The sequence below is a fragment of the Leptinotarsa decemlineata genome, unplaced genomic scaffold (genome assembly GCF_025532065.1).
Source record: "Leptinotarsa decemlineata unplaced genomic scaffold, Ldec_3_MD MMD2_P_RNA_scaffold_11, whole genome shotgun sequence".
Taxonomy (NCBI): domain Eukaryota; kingdom Metazoa; phylum Arthropoda; class Insecta; order Coleoptera; family Chrysomelidae; genus Leptinotarsa; species Leptinotarsa decemlineata.
In genome coordinates this window covers 402990-417759 of record NW_027412525.1, presented here as the reverse complement: position 1 = coordinate 417759, position 14770 = coordinate 402990, and positions in this window count along the sequence as shown.

Here is a 14770-nt window from a genome sequence, read left to right as displayed (position 1 = left end):
ATTTCAATGTTTCTTTTCAATTTCACTTTTTTATTTAATGAAATTAATATTTTTCGGTTAATCTTGTTGATTTTTTTCATGGATTTCAAATCAATTTATATTACATTAGACAATGGAAGTCCGAACTGATGAAATACCCTTTAGAACTTGGAATCTGACAGCAAAAAATGATCAACTGAAGGAATGAATATTTATACAGAGTGATTGCTATCAATTTATTGTTCAGAGTATTTGTACCTATTATCAGTATTGAATGCAATTCATTTATTGATATATATTTTATGTAATATTAGAATGAATATAATGATATATTAAACGTGTGTTGGTATTTTATTTTGAAATGATACATGGTACCGAAACCGATTTTTGGGGCTGTTTCCGCAGTGCTTTGTTTCAATTTCAATTTGTAGAGAAGAATTGGCCGAAAATCACTAGACGACATCATATAGTACTGAGCTTAAAAGACGCAAAAATTGAGAATTTACAAAAAAAATTAACATCATTGTAAGGAGTACAAAATTGTCTGATGATCCATATACACCACGACACAGCAGAATGAATATTCATTGAGATACGAGTATGGAGCTACAGAAACACATGACATTGAAACAAACACAACTTCTGAAATAACCTGCCAATCTCAAGGTGCCCTATGATATTTATTGATGGTGAGAGAATAACCATTTTCTTCAGTTGAGAAAGAATAGACATTTTATCCCGTTTTTCTGCTGGTTTCGAAATATATTCTTTTATTAGGTAGTATTTGGCCATGGTTAAGGAGTAAATGGTTGAAAAAAATTCATTTTGCATTCTGCATGATGTTGTCTCAGTAATACTATAGGAATACTGTCATACTGGCTATAAGTTTTGACGTCAATACTGGACTTGTCAACAGAGAAAGCATAATGGTCTCGGGTGTCTAGTGGCAGTCCCCGCATCTTTCTTCAATGTCAGGAAACTCTTTACTATTTGAACTGAGTTAATGAGGTTTTTCTTTTCCACTTCACTTGACTAGTGAAGAGTAAAGTTTACGTGTGTTGATAGACGAAATTCTTTAATACTCTCAGAGAACTACAGTTTGCCATACAGTGGATATTATGGCGATCAAAGATCAATGTTATTTTACAGAATTTTTCTACCTCTCCCACTTCTGTTTAACACCCCAGGAATCCCAATTGGATTGGAAACGGGCTCTGTTCACTTGGAATAGACTACTTTGGATCAAATTGGACGATGAAAGTACTTTTAATGAACATCAACAGATACCCACCAAAAAGGGATGGTTGAAGTGTTTGAAATAGGCACTGAAAACTTTAGGTATGAATGAGTTAGTAAAATGAAAATGGGCTTTGTAATAGATGAATTCAAGCGGGGATTTCGAGATTTACTAAAGCGCCGCAGATTACCTAACCGGATAGGGGGATATGGGGGATAGAGTGTACCCTAACCGGGTACACTCTATCCCCCATATCCCCCCAAATATGAGCCCCATATATAAGGCCGCCTGTAAGAAATATAGGATCAGATTAGTAAAAAAAAATTGATCATCAGAAATTTTCGAGCGCGTCAGATTAAGGTAGGGTGAGTGGATTACCTGCTAAAAAGTGTATATTCCAGTAATCTGACAATTTGAGAGTGACGTTAAGAAAGGGGAGGGCAGCAAAGTTGTACAAAAATAACGTCATTTCGACATTCTCGAGTGTTGCTGTTTTTTTTTATTTCGAAGGAAATAACGAAAAATATATAATCTGGTGATTTCCGCAAGCCGAAATAACAAAAATTCGTCGATAAAGTTCAATGCGTGCAGCTGTGTGATACCTATATTTCCCTCTCCGAGTTTCTATTTCTTAATTCTCTATTCACTTCTTCTCTATCTATTACTCCCCCACTCCGTCCCCACTCTGAATTCTGTTGCCATGACGCGCTGATCAAAGAGACTCGTTCGTGATGAAGATGAAGAAGATGAATAATTAATCAATCAATTGATAGATGTAGCCGTTACTACGTGGTAGGAAATCATAATGAAGAAAAGAGAAATTAAACTTTCTATGTTTTACAATTTTTATTTGTAACTAACGTTACTGCAAATTCGTCCTTTAAGGATATTTTCAAACTTATACAATATATAAGCACTTTTTGAAACTTATAAAATATATAAGTTTGAAAATGTCCTTATAGGACGAAACTGCAGTAACGTTAGTAACAAATAAAAGTGGTAAAAAACATCAATTAATCAATTGATTATAAAAAATATTTTTTCCAAAATTATTTTTTTATAAATACAAGTATTCTATTTAAAAAACATACACTCATTTATTTGCATGCTATTTTCTGAGCTTTTCAATTAACTTAGTTCAATGAATTAAAAAAAAAATAAAAAACAATATTGTTTTTGTCAGATTATGAGACAGCACGTCTAAAACATAAAGATGAATCATATATATATCTCAGTCTGCCTCGACAAAGATTGTGCCTCTCTCGTCCTTCCTTATTTTTCGCTTAAACTATTCGATTCACTGGTCTCTATAAGTCGATCTCACTTTTCAAACACCTATTCACAACATTCGAATGGTTCCCCAAATTTGAATAGCATATAAACATAGTTCAAGACTAGCTTTTAAAGGTATGTACTATTTCATAGATTCAAGAAGACTTTGCTCTATGTGCAATATGCATGTTTATTAAACAATACATCACATTTTATCTGAGTGCCTTTTATTTTCTGCCGTCAGACCAAATACTCTACCTTGTTAAGAAAGCTATTATCACTTATGAGCTCGTTGCGAAATATGAACTGACAAGATGCAACTGTGTTGATGGTTTTCAGTATCAGAGTTGTTGAATTACGAAACTTATTGTCAATGAATAAGTTGGTCACTATGTTATCCTTTGATCTTCCTCTTGAAGATGATCACTTGGTGATCGAAACACATGTAGAGGTATCAAAATAACGGTTTGGTGTTGGGAAAAAAACTCCAGTAATAGTCGTTCCAGTGTACCATTTTTTATTGTGGTTTTCGTTTTCAGATTACTATTTAACGACTTAAACTTTTTGTAATTAGTCAAAAAGAATAATAATGATGAATAATAATGTAGGTCATTGCGCAGAATTGTTGGGCCTGTATGGTACAACAAAATAATTACATAAAATTCAGAAGAATATTAACCTTTGGAAACCAAGCTAATCGTTGACATAATATTGCAATCAGTTAAAGTATTTTCCATCATAGTATTATAGTTCTGCCAGACAAAATGATAAACGTCATATGATCATAAATATAGTTGAATCGTAAAAAGTATACGACCATAAAAAGCATAAAAATCACTAATAGCATAAACACTGGAATAACTTGAATATATCGGATATAAGGAGGAGATCGTCTTGGATGTATTTGGCTGCTCTGGTCAATATAGGTCTAAAGTGGCTACTGCTGCAGACTGCTGGAGTCCCGGATCTCAAGAATCCGAAGAGTGTGAAAGAAGGTTCTTGCTCAAGACTTTATATCGACCCTATTGTTATTGTCTAACTTCTAGTGAATCCCGATTTTCCCCGTCTGGACCAGTGTTGTTGTGGGAAGTGAAGTGATCCATGATGTATTTATTGTCCGTTCACTGCATGCAACATCTGAAACAAAATATACCCAAGTAAGTCTGCCATTGCAGTTCAAACGTTTGGAGATTGTAACCAAAGAAGACCACGGCAAAACCCAGAAATCAACCAAAACATGAATTTATGAAATTCAGTTTGAACTGGGTCCTACGCAGGAGTAGTGAAAGTTGATGAAAGAGGCAAAGTATGTCTTTCGTTTCGACTTTTTCAGATATATTTAGATTCTTTCCCTCCAAAACGAGACAGCTGAGTGATGAACGCAATAAATCGAATAAAAGACCCTTCTTGAATCCAAGAGAGTGACAATACCGATAGCAATCATCGCGGACCATTATACCAGCCTTACCATTACTCAGTCCGGGATCGAATTACCGTTTTGAACGGTGAAGGTTTCCGTTGTGTGATTTTTAATTTCCGTAGTATAGTGTCTTCGCTGGTATACATTTCACACGGATAATGCGCTGTTGCTGCAATAGCATAGGGAAGGAAACTGTTTTTATTCACTGCGAAAATATTTCATTACAATAATAAAGCGATATTGAAGGCGGATTTCTACCAAATAGACTCGCTTGCGACCGGTTTCGTTTTCAGAAACAGAAACAAAAAATTTGTTTCTGATTCAAAAATAAACTCGAATTCCATCAAATAGATAAAAAAATGGTTTGAGTCATGTGTTTGGTGGTGAAATGTTTTCAATCGTTTCTATTTTACGAACAGTTTTCATCATACCCACTCTAAACTGATTTTATAATGAACTGCGATTTTTTTTATAAGGAAATCTTTTGAGCGAAAGAAACGAAAGCAAAATAATACAAGATACTAGATGAGATAATTGTTGAGAAGACGAATAGATAATGGAACTGAGATCCTCTTTCGTAATTCTCTATTAAAGCCTAATCACACATTTGAGAACTTGTTAAATGTATTAGTATCATAATTTCAAAACGAACTATACATTTCAGATATGTTATATTTGAATAGTTGATTGTTGTTGTCGTCGACCGTTTCTTTTTACAAAAACACAGACAAAACATCAAAACCTTTTGATTTATCCGCCTGCCGACGGGACATTTTGTTGTTGACAAAAACAGACCCGCGACACAAAGTTGCTGTTTTGTTGTGGTTTTCTTCGTTTGGTGGAAATCCGCCTCAATGAGTAGCGGAAGAGTTCTGAAGTATTTTATTTCGATTGAAACTTTGTGAGGATTTCCAAACGTTACATGGCAAATTCTTTGTTTATGAAGTTATCCAGATTCAACGTCCAGTTGATGACTCAATTTCTAGACTTTCAATCAAATGTATCGAAAACGTGAAAGAACGATATATTGTAGATTCGAGAAATATAAAAGATTGGATACATTTTTTATATAGAAAAAATATTTGTTACGGTTTCAAAATCGCTACCTTGAAGATCTGGGAAATGATACAATTTTTATTAAACTTCCAGTAGATTTTATAATGGAGAAAGGAAACGTCTATTAAATTTTATGTAGTTTAAAGTTTATTTAGGATATAACAAAAACATTTCATTTCGTATTCTGATTTAGTATGACCCTGCCAGGAATTTAAACGAGTCTTCCTATCTTTGCTGGAATCGGCATATTCACAAAGTTTATTTATGAGATATCGTTTTCTTTAAAAAAATTATCTGTATTTTATGACAGCTCATGTATTTCCTATGGATCCATATTGTCGCCAACCCTCTTTTCAATGTATATCAACGAATTATTAGAAAAATAATCAAGAATCCAATATACTGCTTTGCTGACGACAGCACACTTGTCTCGTCATTACATTTGGATTTCAGGACATCGGCTATGGAGGCACATCTTCATCGACAGCAGGAGGTTGCATATCTTAATGAGGATCTAGAAGTGATTTTGAATTGGGGTGAAAGTAACCAGGTTCAATTCAATGCCAGAAAACCCCAGGCATTGGTTTTCTCCAAGAATATAAATGTCTCCGAACCGGATATAATAATGTCAGGTCAGACAATTCCGCTTTCTGCTTCGATAAGTTTGTTGGGGGTTGAAATGTACACCTATATGTCTTGGCACAATCATGTCGATGGAATTGCAAAAGCAACTCTTGATGCTTTGCAGTATTGTTCTCATGTATGGAGCTCTGCCCCTAAACATATCCTGAAGTTACTGGATTCCATCCAGAAAAGAGCCATCCGCCTGACTGGAGACGGGAACATCACGTGCAACCTTGCTAGCCTGGAACATCAAAGAAATGTTGGAGATTTGTCTCTCTTCTATAGATAATTTCACGGAAGGTTTTCAAGTGACTTGGCACATTTGATTCCACTAAGAGCGGTACATATCAGAAATAGGCGATGGACTGTGGCTGCTCATCGTTTTCAGGTTCAACCCAGTACACCTCAAACGTCACTGTTTAAGAACTCTTCCATCTGAAGAACTGCGTTCATGTGGAATAAATTTCCTAAGAACGTTCTTCCAAATGGATTTAATCTCCAGCGATTCAAATCCAATGTGAATCGCTACTTTCGCACAGGCACCGCTCTGAGAGTGTCTCAAGGATTTTCTTGTAGTGCACGTGTTTTGTCTTTAGAAAAATGGTATTCGATATTTCGAAACTTCAACAAAAAAAACGTCACTTTTTTCTCTTCTAGTTTTGGATCAGACACGGATAGGACATCGTGATTTTGCGGATTCTGAAAAATGTTTCAAAGTAATCCTGAATCGAAAATTGAATTATCTCAAGGGATTTTTGTGATGTACTGCTTGGAACCTTTGGTGTAGTAATGAATATTACTGGAGTCTTTTCTCAACACCAAACCGTTATTTTTAACACCTCGACACGTGTTTCAATCACCAAGTTCAAGTTTAATCCTCCTCTTGAATATGAACACTTGGTCATTGAAATACGTGTCGATGTGTTGAAAATAACGGTTTGGTGTTGGGATAAAACTCCTACTGTCGTATGTTGGAATTACTCGAAACTTTCTTATTGAAGTCTACCTTCCGCTTGCCTCTGGACAATATTTCCAGTAAAACTGAATATGTTCATTGCTAACTGATGATATACTCAAGACCTCCCCAACTTTAAGAACAGTGGTTGGCGAATCTCCACTTCTTGGACATCTAGATGACTCACCACTGTTGATACTGACATGAGAGTGGATCGTGGAGCCTCATTTCTGCAGGAAAGTAATCTTGTTCCACATCATCATTCATTTGGGTCTGAACGGGACACATTGGCACTACAGGGGGAACAGTTGCAAACTGTCAGCTAGCCACGAAGTAATTTTAGTAAGTTTGTATTAGATTAGTGTGTTGTATTTAAATTTAAAAGCCTTTTCTTAGCTAACTTTGAACAACCGTTAACCGATGGTAAGCACACTAGAGGGAATATAATTCATCAGTTCAATAATAAAACGAGGATATAGTACAGTCAATCTGTCAAATAATGGCTGAAAACTTACCCGATGGATGAAACTTGGTGAGTCGTTAGAGAATGATGAAAGAAAGCTCACCTAGCGATGGCCACCTGCTACCTGTGACCGTTTTTGAAAAAACTCAAAAATATTTTGAAATGCGTTTTTCTCGAAAACTATGCATTATAAAGAAAAATGTATTCAACGAAAAATGTAGTGGGCATCGTTATCTACAATTAATGCCTTAGTGCTATGTTGTATAACAAAAAATGTGGACAGTAGGTGGCGCTAAAATTGCAAAAAAGTGTTTTTCCACTTTTTTGTCCTGAAATTTTCATTTTTCAGCTACGATCCGCATAGAAAAAATGTTTCTTTCAATTTCATAAACAACTTTCAATTCAACTATTTTGTTATACAACTTACCGTGTCAAAGATGTAGTGTAATACAGCTCTGCGTAAACAGCGCAGTGGTGCTAACGGTAAGTTGTCGATCTTATTGTCACTTTATCCGGCAACGTTGGCATTATTTGAACAAAAAGGCCGATTTAGTCATCTGCTTATTGTTCAAGAAACGCACATTTTTCAGTTGCTATGTGATTTTCGGAGAGTGGAGACAGCAAAATTTTGCTCTGTGAAAATGAGTGAAACATTACTTTACGTTTCATTTGTGATGAGTATGTTGAGGATGATGTGCAAAAAATCAATTGATACTAAATTATTTTTTATATCAAAATAAAAATACTTTTACAACTATTTTACAACTTATTTTACAAGTAATCATTCCGCTTAATGAAACAATTTATATAAAAATTTAATGAAAAGGTATCCATAAAGATATAATATTGATTTTCACTAGTTATATGTTATAAACAATAAATATCATTACTTCTTGATTAAAAAAATTAAAATACATCTCTTATTTGCTCTGTGGCTGTCATCATACTTTGTGAAAGCGTAATAGTGAAATTTTCACTCTAATAAGCTGCAGCTCTGAAACGGTGAGTTGTTGTACAACACAGCACCAATGATATTAATTGGAGATAACAATACCCCTCTATATTTTTTGTTGAATACATTTTTCTTTAAAATGCATAGTTTTCGAGAAAAATGCATTTCAAAATATTTTTGAGTTCTTTCAAAAACCATCACAGGTAGCAGGTGGCCATCGCTTTCTTTCGTCATTCTCTAATGACTCACCAAGTTTCATCCATCGGGTAATTTTTCAGCCATTATCATTTCATTTTTCGACAGATTGAGTGTAGAAATAGCTTTGTGAGAAAATCCTTCATTTTTATATCATTCATTTCCCCTTGTAAATGAGTTATTCGTTATATATTGGTCCCTGAAGTTGAAACTGACAATTCTCGTTACGGTTTTTACTTTTTCTTTTATTATTGTTGAAGTAGTAATTAATATTTGACCGACGCTCTCCTTTTCATTCCATTCATCAATGAAAATTTCACAAATTATTCTACACCTTTCTTTTTCATTTAAACCTACTCCAGTCTCCACTGTATGAAAGCTGGTAAGGCATTTGAGGAGGTAATATATTCAAATATAAGGACTTGCTAGGGTACATTTTGTTTCACATGCTGCATGCTGTGAAAGACCATTAAATACATCATAGATCTGTTCAATTTTCACATCAACACTGGTTCAGATGAGGACAGTTGGGATTTACTGGGACTTTGATCCATATGAAGATTTCGGAAAGAACAATATGTTTACTCATATACTCCTGATATATCCTACAGTGAAGTTTTGTCTTTATTGTTTTTAATAATTTTCCCTCAATCTTTACTTGTTGGACGTGGCTTACAAAATAAATAATAATTTGAGCAAAATCACTGAAAGCAATAAAAACAAAACTTCAATATCCTATGGATTATGGGTATCCGTGTGGTGTGGTCCTTGTCTGAAAATGTATATAAGCCAAACAGGGAGAACCTTTTCCAGGAGGAAAGAAGAAGATAAGTGTGCTGTTTTCAATGGTAATCTTTAAAAATGCTTAAAAATTATTGGAATTGAGAATTCACAGAAGTTAACGAATCATCAAATATAATTGAATTGTTTTCCACTAACGAATACATTTTTGTTAGTCCTTGTGGAGGCAAAATATCATATGATTCAATTCGTTGTATTATATGAAGCACTAGTTAGTAGAATTCAGTCAAAAAGAACACTCGTGAGGAAGCTACTATATAGTGAAACACGTGTTGTGGTTTAGTGAAGTATTCAGTAAAATTCTCAAAATAACGTGTTACTTGCGTGAGTTTTGAAATTTCATCAGGTTCAGTTGAAATACATTGACGATACCTCCATAGGACGAAACCATGGGGACACATAATTGGATACCTTCCTGTAGCAGTTTATGAAGATATAATGGTCAAGTAGAAAACATTTGTGTACAGAAAACAAATGCCTACTGGATAACTGATTATGATTCAAACCAGTAGAATTTGATAATCTGCAACTTCGAAATTAGGATAAATCTCGCCACATTTTATTCAATTTGAAGCTTTTATTTAACTTGACTTGTATGTATGTTAACAGATCTTGCAAGTTCAATTTGACCCACTTCCTGGTATCCGATTGACCTGAAATTTTCCATGCTGGTCCAGAACCGATGACAATACATGTTAATCATAAACGTGACCTGATGCTGCTGCCAGGATCGGCTCCGTATGATAGATCTCCTCAGCGTTAAATAGCAGGGACACGTAATTTTGTATACGCATTCGTTTATGATATGCAGTTGGTAGGCCCATCATGAAATAGATGCAACATCCAGAGTTGACTTCAATGAAAAAAATATATTCCTAGAAAAAAAATTAAATCTGATATAAACAAGACTGGGGGGTTGCCTACAGAGTTGGAAATGTTTGTGGGGGCCAACATGATGTTGCGATACAATGTTGATGTGTCTAAGAGTCTAGTGAATGGTGTCATCGGTGATATAATAGAAATTATTTGGCCTGTTTCCGGAGAGCACAAATGTATGACACGGACATTCCATCAGTCCGTATCGACTTTGGCAAAGATGAGATCCACGTTATTCGACCGAAATATGTACCATTTTCAGCTAAATTCAGCCATGGTGTAGCTGAACGTAGAATGTTGCCAATTGTTTTATGCTGGGCTTGTACAGTTCACAAAATGCAGGGTAGTGCGGTTGACCACGCTGTTGTATACTTGGGTTCAAAGTTGTTCGCTGCTGGCCAAGCGTACGTGGATTTAAGTAGGGTCACATCAATAGAAGGCCTCCTGATAGAAGAATTAGACTGTTGGAAATTAACTGGGACTTGGCCATGTAATAATGACGCCATCAATGAAATGAAAAGACTAATAAATATAATAAGCTATTTCTTCTATAAGGTATGCCGGAGGAGTAGGTACCTACCTACTTCTTCTATCCTTTTATCCGTTCCTTGAGTTTTTCTGTTGAAGGACTCTCTGTTTTAAAGATGGACTTTCGTATTGATCGATAACTATCGATTAAAACTAAAAAATATAAAATAAAATAATGATAAAAAAACTTTCAAAACAAGCTTTTATTTAAGTGCCCTAAAAAGATTAAAATTAAATTTCAAATCACATTAACCACATTCATTTATGACTTTACAGGATCGAAATTATAATAAAAGTTTGTCGCGATGCCTAGAATAAATCTCTACATATTCAGTCAGATGAAATTCAAATAAAATTTCAAATTTCAAACTCGATAAATCCCATGTGTACAAACAAGTTATACAAGGTTGAAGTTCCACATTTTAAGTATTCACGGCACTTTTATTTAATCACAAAAATTATGAATTGCTTACAAATTCAGTGGGTGCCTACCCAATTACAAAATTTCAATTAGAAATTGAAATTATCGCGACAAGCTTTTATTATAATTTCAATTCTGTAAAGTCAAAAATGAATGTGGTTAATGTGATTTAAAATTTTATTTTGAGTTTTTAGAGCACTTGAATAAAAGCTTGTTTTAAAACTTTTTTCATCATTATTTTATTAGTAGATCAAATCACAATAATAGTCATCAATCGAAGACGATTGTGGATATTTACAATTGTCGTGAAGCATCTTGGCTTGAAATCTTTCGCTTTTCAATTGTTTGATTGTTCAATTATAAAATTTTTGCTTGATTTTCATTCTATTGTAATTTCTTTCCAGGGTTTTTTTGCTTAATATAAATGTTATTTTCAGCTATTCTTTTCAATTTTCATTTATTATTTCAGATATTTCAAATCATATCATATTAGACAATGAAAATCCGAACTAATGAAATTCACAATAACAATAATTATCAAAACAAAAATATCATATATTCGGTTCGATTACACAAAATTATTAGGTTGTCCCAGGTTTGTCCGTTTTCATGAGTCTACTTTAAACTCTAGGTTGAACTGCTAGGGGAAATCGAAGTCAAAGAACAGGATCAACTGATCAGTTTCCACGTGGAAAACCACTACACCAACGTTCCTGTCGAAGAAGTACTTCAAATCATACAGAAGAAGCTATCCGTAGATGGGGACCTGAAAGATAAAACAAACTTACCGATACAAGTAATCATGGAATTACTAGGATGCTGTGTACGAAACTGCTACTTCCAACTGAAGGACGAATTATTTACGCAAGATGAGGGACTGCCAATGGGATCGCCACTTTCACCGATTATAGCTGATATATATATGAAGTGGTTTGAAACTCTGGCCATTGAAGAAGCCCACAAGAAGCTCCGAGTCTGGTTGATATACGTAGACGGCACCTTCATAATATGGAACAATGGGAATGCAGAACTAGACATTTTCCTGAAGCACATCAACAATGTAAGTCCTTCTATCACAATGGAGAACGAAGTCCACAACGAATTGCCTTTCTTAGACCTATTGGTGAAGAGGACCGACACTAAATGGGAAACATCTGTATATCGAAAACCCACTCACACAGGACAGTATCTGAACCAGAAATCCAACCATCATCAATCGACTAAGAGAGGAATCATCAAGACTCTACTGGACCGTGCTTTCGAGCTCTGTAATACAAAGATAGGTCTCGAAAAAGAAATAGGCATCATCAAAAATGACCTTCAACGGAATGGTTACTCCAGAGTGATGGTAGAACAGGCTTCAGCTAGAAGACAGCAGAGAAGCCGCCACAACCAGTACTTGTACTCCCCTACATCAGAGGATTATCGGAAAGGATAAGAAGGATTGGGTCCAAGTATAACACCAGGACCTGCTTCAGATCTGGGAACACTATCCGTAGCAGCGTCATAAAAACCAGGCCACCAAACACGGACTGCGATCCCAAGAATCGCATTTAGCGGATACCCTTCGAGTGCGGAGAATCATACATCGGTGAAACTGAGAGGCCATTGAAAGTTCGCATTGCTGAGCAAAAGAAACACACACAGCGACGAGAAACCAGCAAATCCGGAATAGCAAAGCATGTTTGGACTCATCAACATAATATCGAGTGGGATCAAGCTGAAATCATCCACAAAGAGGAACACCGGTTTAGAAGAAAATTCAAGGAAGCCGCGTATATGTTGTCCAACAACGCATTTAGTCAAGCTAGCATAGAGATACGTAACATATGGAAACCTCTAATCGAGCGAAAAACGACCAACTCCCGCCAAACAGATCTCCCGCTAAAACCAATGAAGTGGAAAGAAGGGATAGGTGAAAGCACCTGAATGACCTATAAATAGTCAGATTTCGAAGAAATAAGTCCAGTTATCACCCGAAGACGATTGTGGATATTAACAATCGAAACGTCGTGACGTAACTTGGTTTGGAATCATTTAATTTTTATTTTTATTTTTCATTTTTGGTAATAATATTTGTAAATTTTCAGCTTTTATTAGTATTTCAATTTTATTTTCTGATTGTAGCTTATATGTTATTTCCTTGTGATTTCAGTTTTTTGTTTTAATAAAATTGTTATTTTCCGGTAATCTTTTATTTTTTTTCAGGTATTTCAAATCAATTTATATTATGTTAGACAATGGAACTCCGAACTGATGAAATACACCACGAAACTTTGTCAACCATCTACAATCAAACAAGTCGAATAATTACATTAGCATAGAAATTGGGTGCTCGGGATTCGATAAAGTCGACGAAAGCATGAGAGCTGACGGCCAGTTTTTCCACCATCTCACGCACCGTTTGTAATGTGTCGGACAAACGGACAAAACTTCTGAAACAACCAAATACCACTATATTTGAAATATTTGAATAAATATGAATGATTTCAAGAATATTCCTAAATAGAACAGTATTTTTGTCTTCGCACCTTCTGGGATAAATAATGTGAAACATTTCCTAAGGAACTTAGGCTTATGATTTGCAATAATCTCAATAATCTCCTGGATATGTTGAAAGTATTCAAATATTTGTGTCTCCTTCTTCGACTAGTATTCATCAACCGAAGCTGATTGTTCATTTACATCATCAAATATGATGCTGTCAAAAATATTTGTAGATTCATTTTCTGAAATTGCAGCCCTTTCAAAACTCAACTCTCCTGACAACTAGTTTTTTTATTCAATCTTTTTCATCTTCGACTTCGATCATATATGGCTTCTATTCTGTGACAAGTTACCCAATCACTTTGAAACGAATAAACGCTGTCAATGATTTCGTGTTCTGGTGCCGATGGAATACATTTTTATGCCAAAAACACTTTATCAGTCAATTTGAAAACCTGGTAAATCTCAATCGAAAATTCCAATTTGAAATTCTGATTCACGTGAGCGGAAGAGATATTCAATTTAATAAACGGAATTAATCCGTTCACTAATAAATTCACTGCCAAATGCAAATTATTTAAATTTGAACGCGTTGAAATGCTTGAAAACAGCTTTATATTTAATTTTAATTGCAAAAGTCTCATTATTTCTTTAATGAAGTTGACACAAATCTCAACACTTGCGAATGTCTTCACAGTTCAATTAAAACTAAATGTGTTTACTTCAATTGCACAAAAATAAACGGTATAAACAAATTTCCATTCTGAAGTACAACGTGTTCTACTCATTAACCGTAATGGTAGGGAATTTACAGTTATTGATTAATCATCATAAAGTTTTTAGTTGATGATTTTGACAATTAGTTTTGTTATTCCAATCACCATTTGAATTTTGTTTCTGTTAGATTTTGTCTGATTTCCGTAATATTTTTCACTGGAGAAGTAACCCTTTTTCCGGTGATTTTCAAGTATAGAAATATTTGCAATACTTTTTTTGATCATCTAACAGAAATAAAATCTATTATCTGTCCCATTCCTCATTTCATTAAGGGTTTTTTTATTTCTGAATCGGTAAAATTTCAGGTGAATTCAGTTGAACAAATACAGAGAATTCAGGACTGATGATCTTGGAGACCAATGAACAGATCGCTGACGCTACATCCATATTGTCTTGTATACAGTATACAAATAATTTCTGATTCAACTCCGGGTGCTATCTGGATTTTTCAAAACTTCCTGTATACTTGGAGTAACTTTGAAGATGTTTCGATTCATAGTGTCGTTTACTGGTATAGTCTTTGAGAACAGCTATGGTTTCATTACAAATTAAACATAGCGCCTTATTACTGGACTCAATCACAAAATACTGAAAGTTCCATTTTTCTTGGAACGTTCTGCATTCACTGTCGATTTTTCGTTTCTTTTCTATACTAACGAATCACACATAAAAACAATAAGTCAAATCAAAATACTTTTATTGACGGGTGTTACTTTATTTCACAATA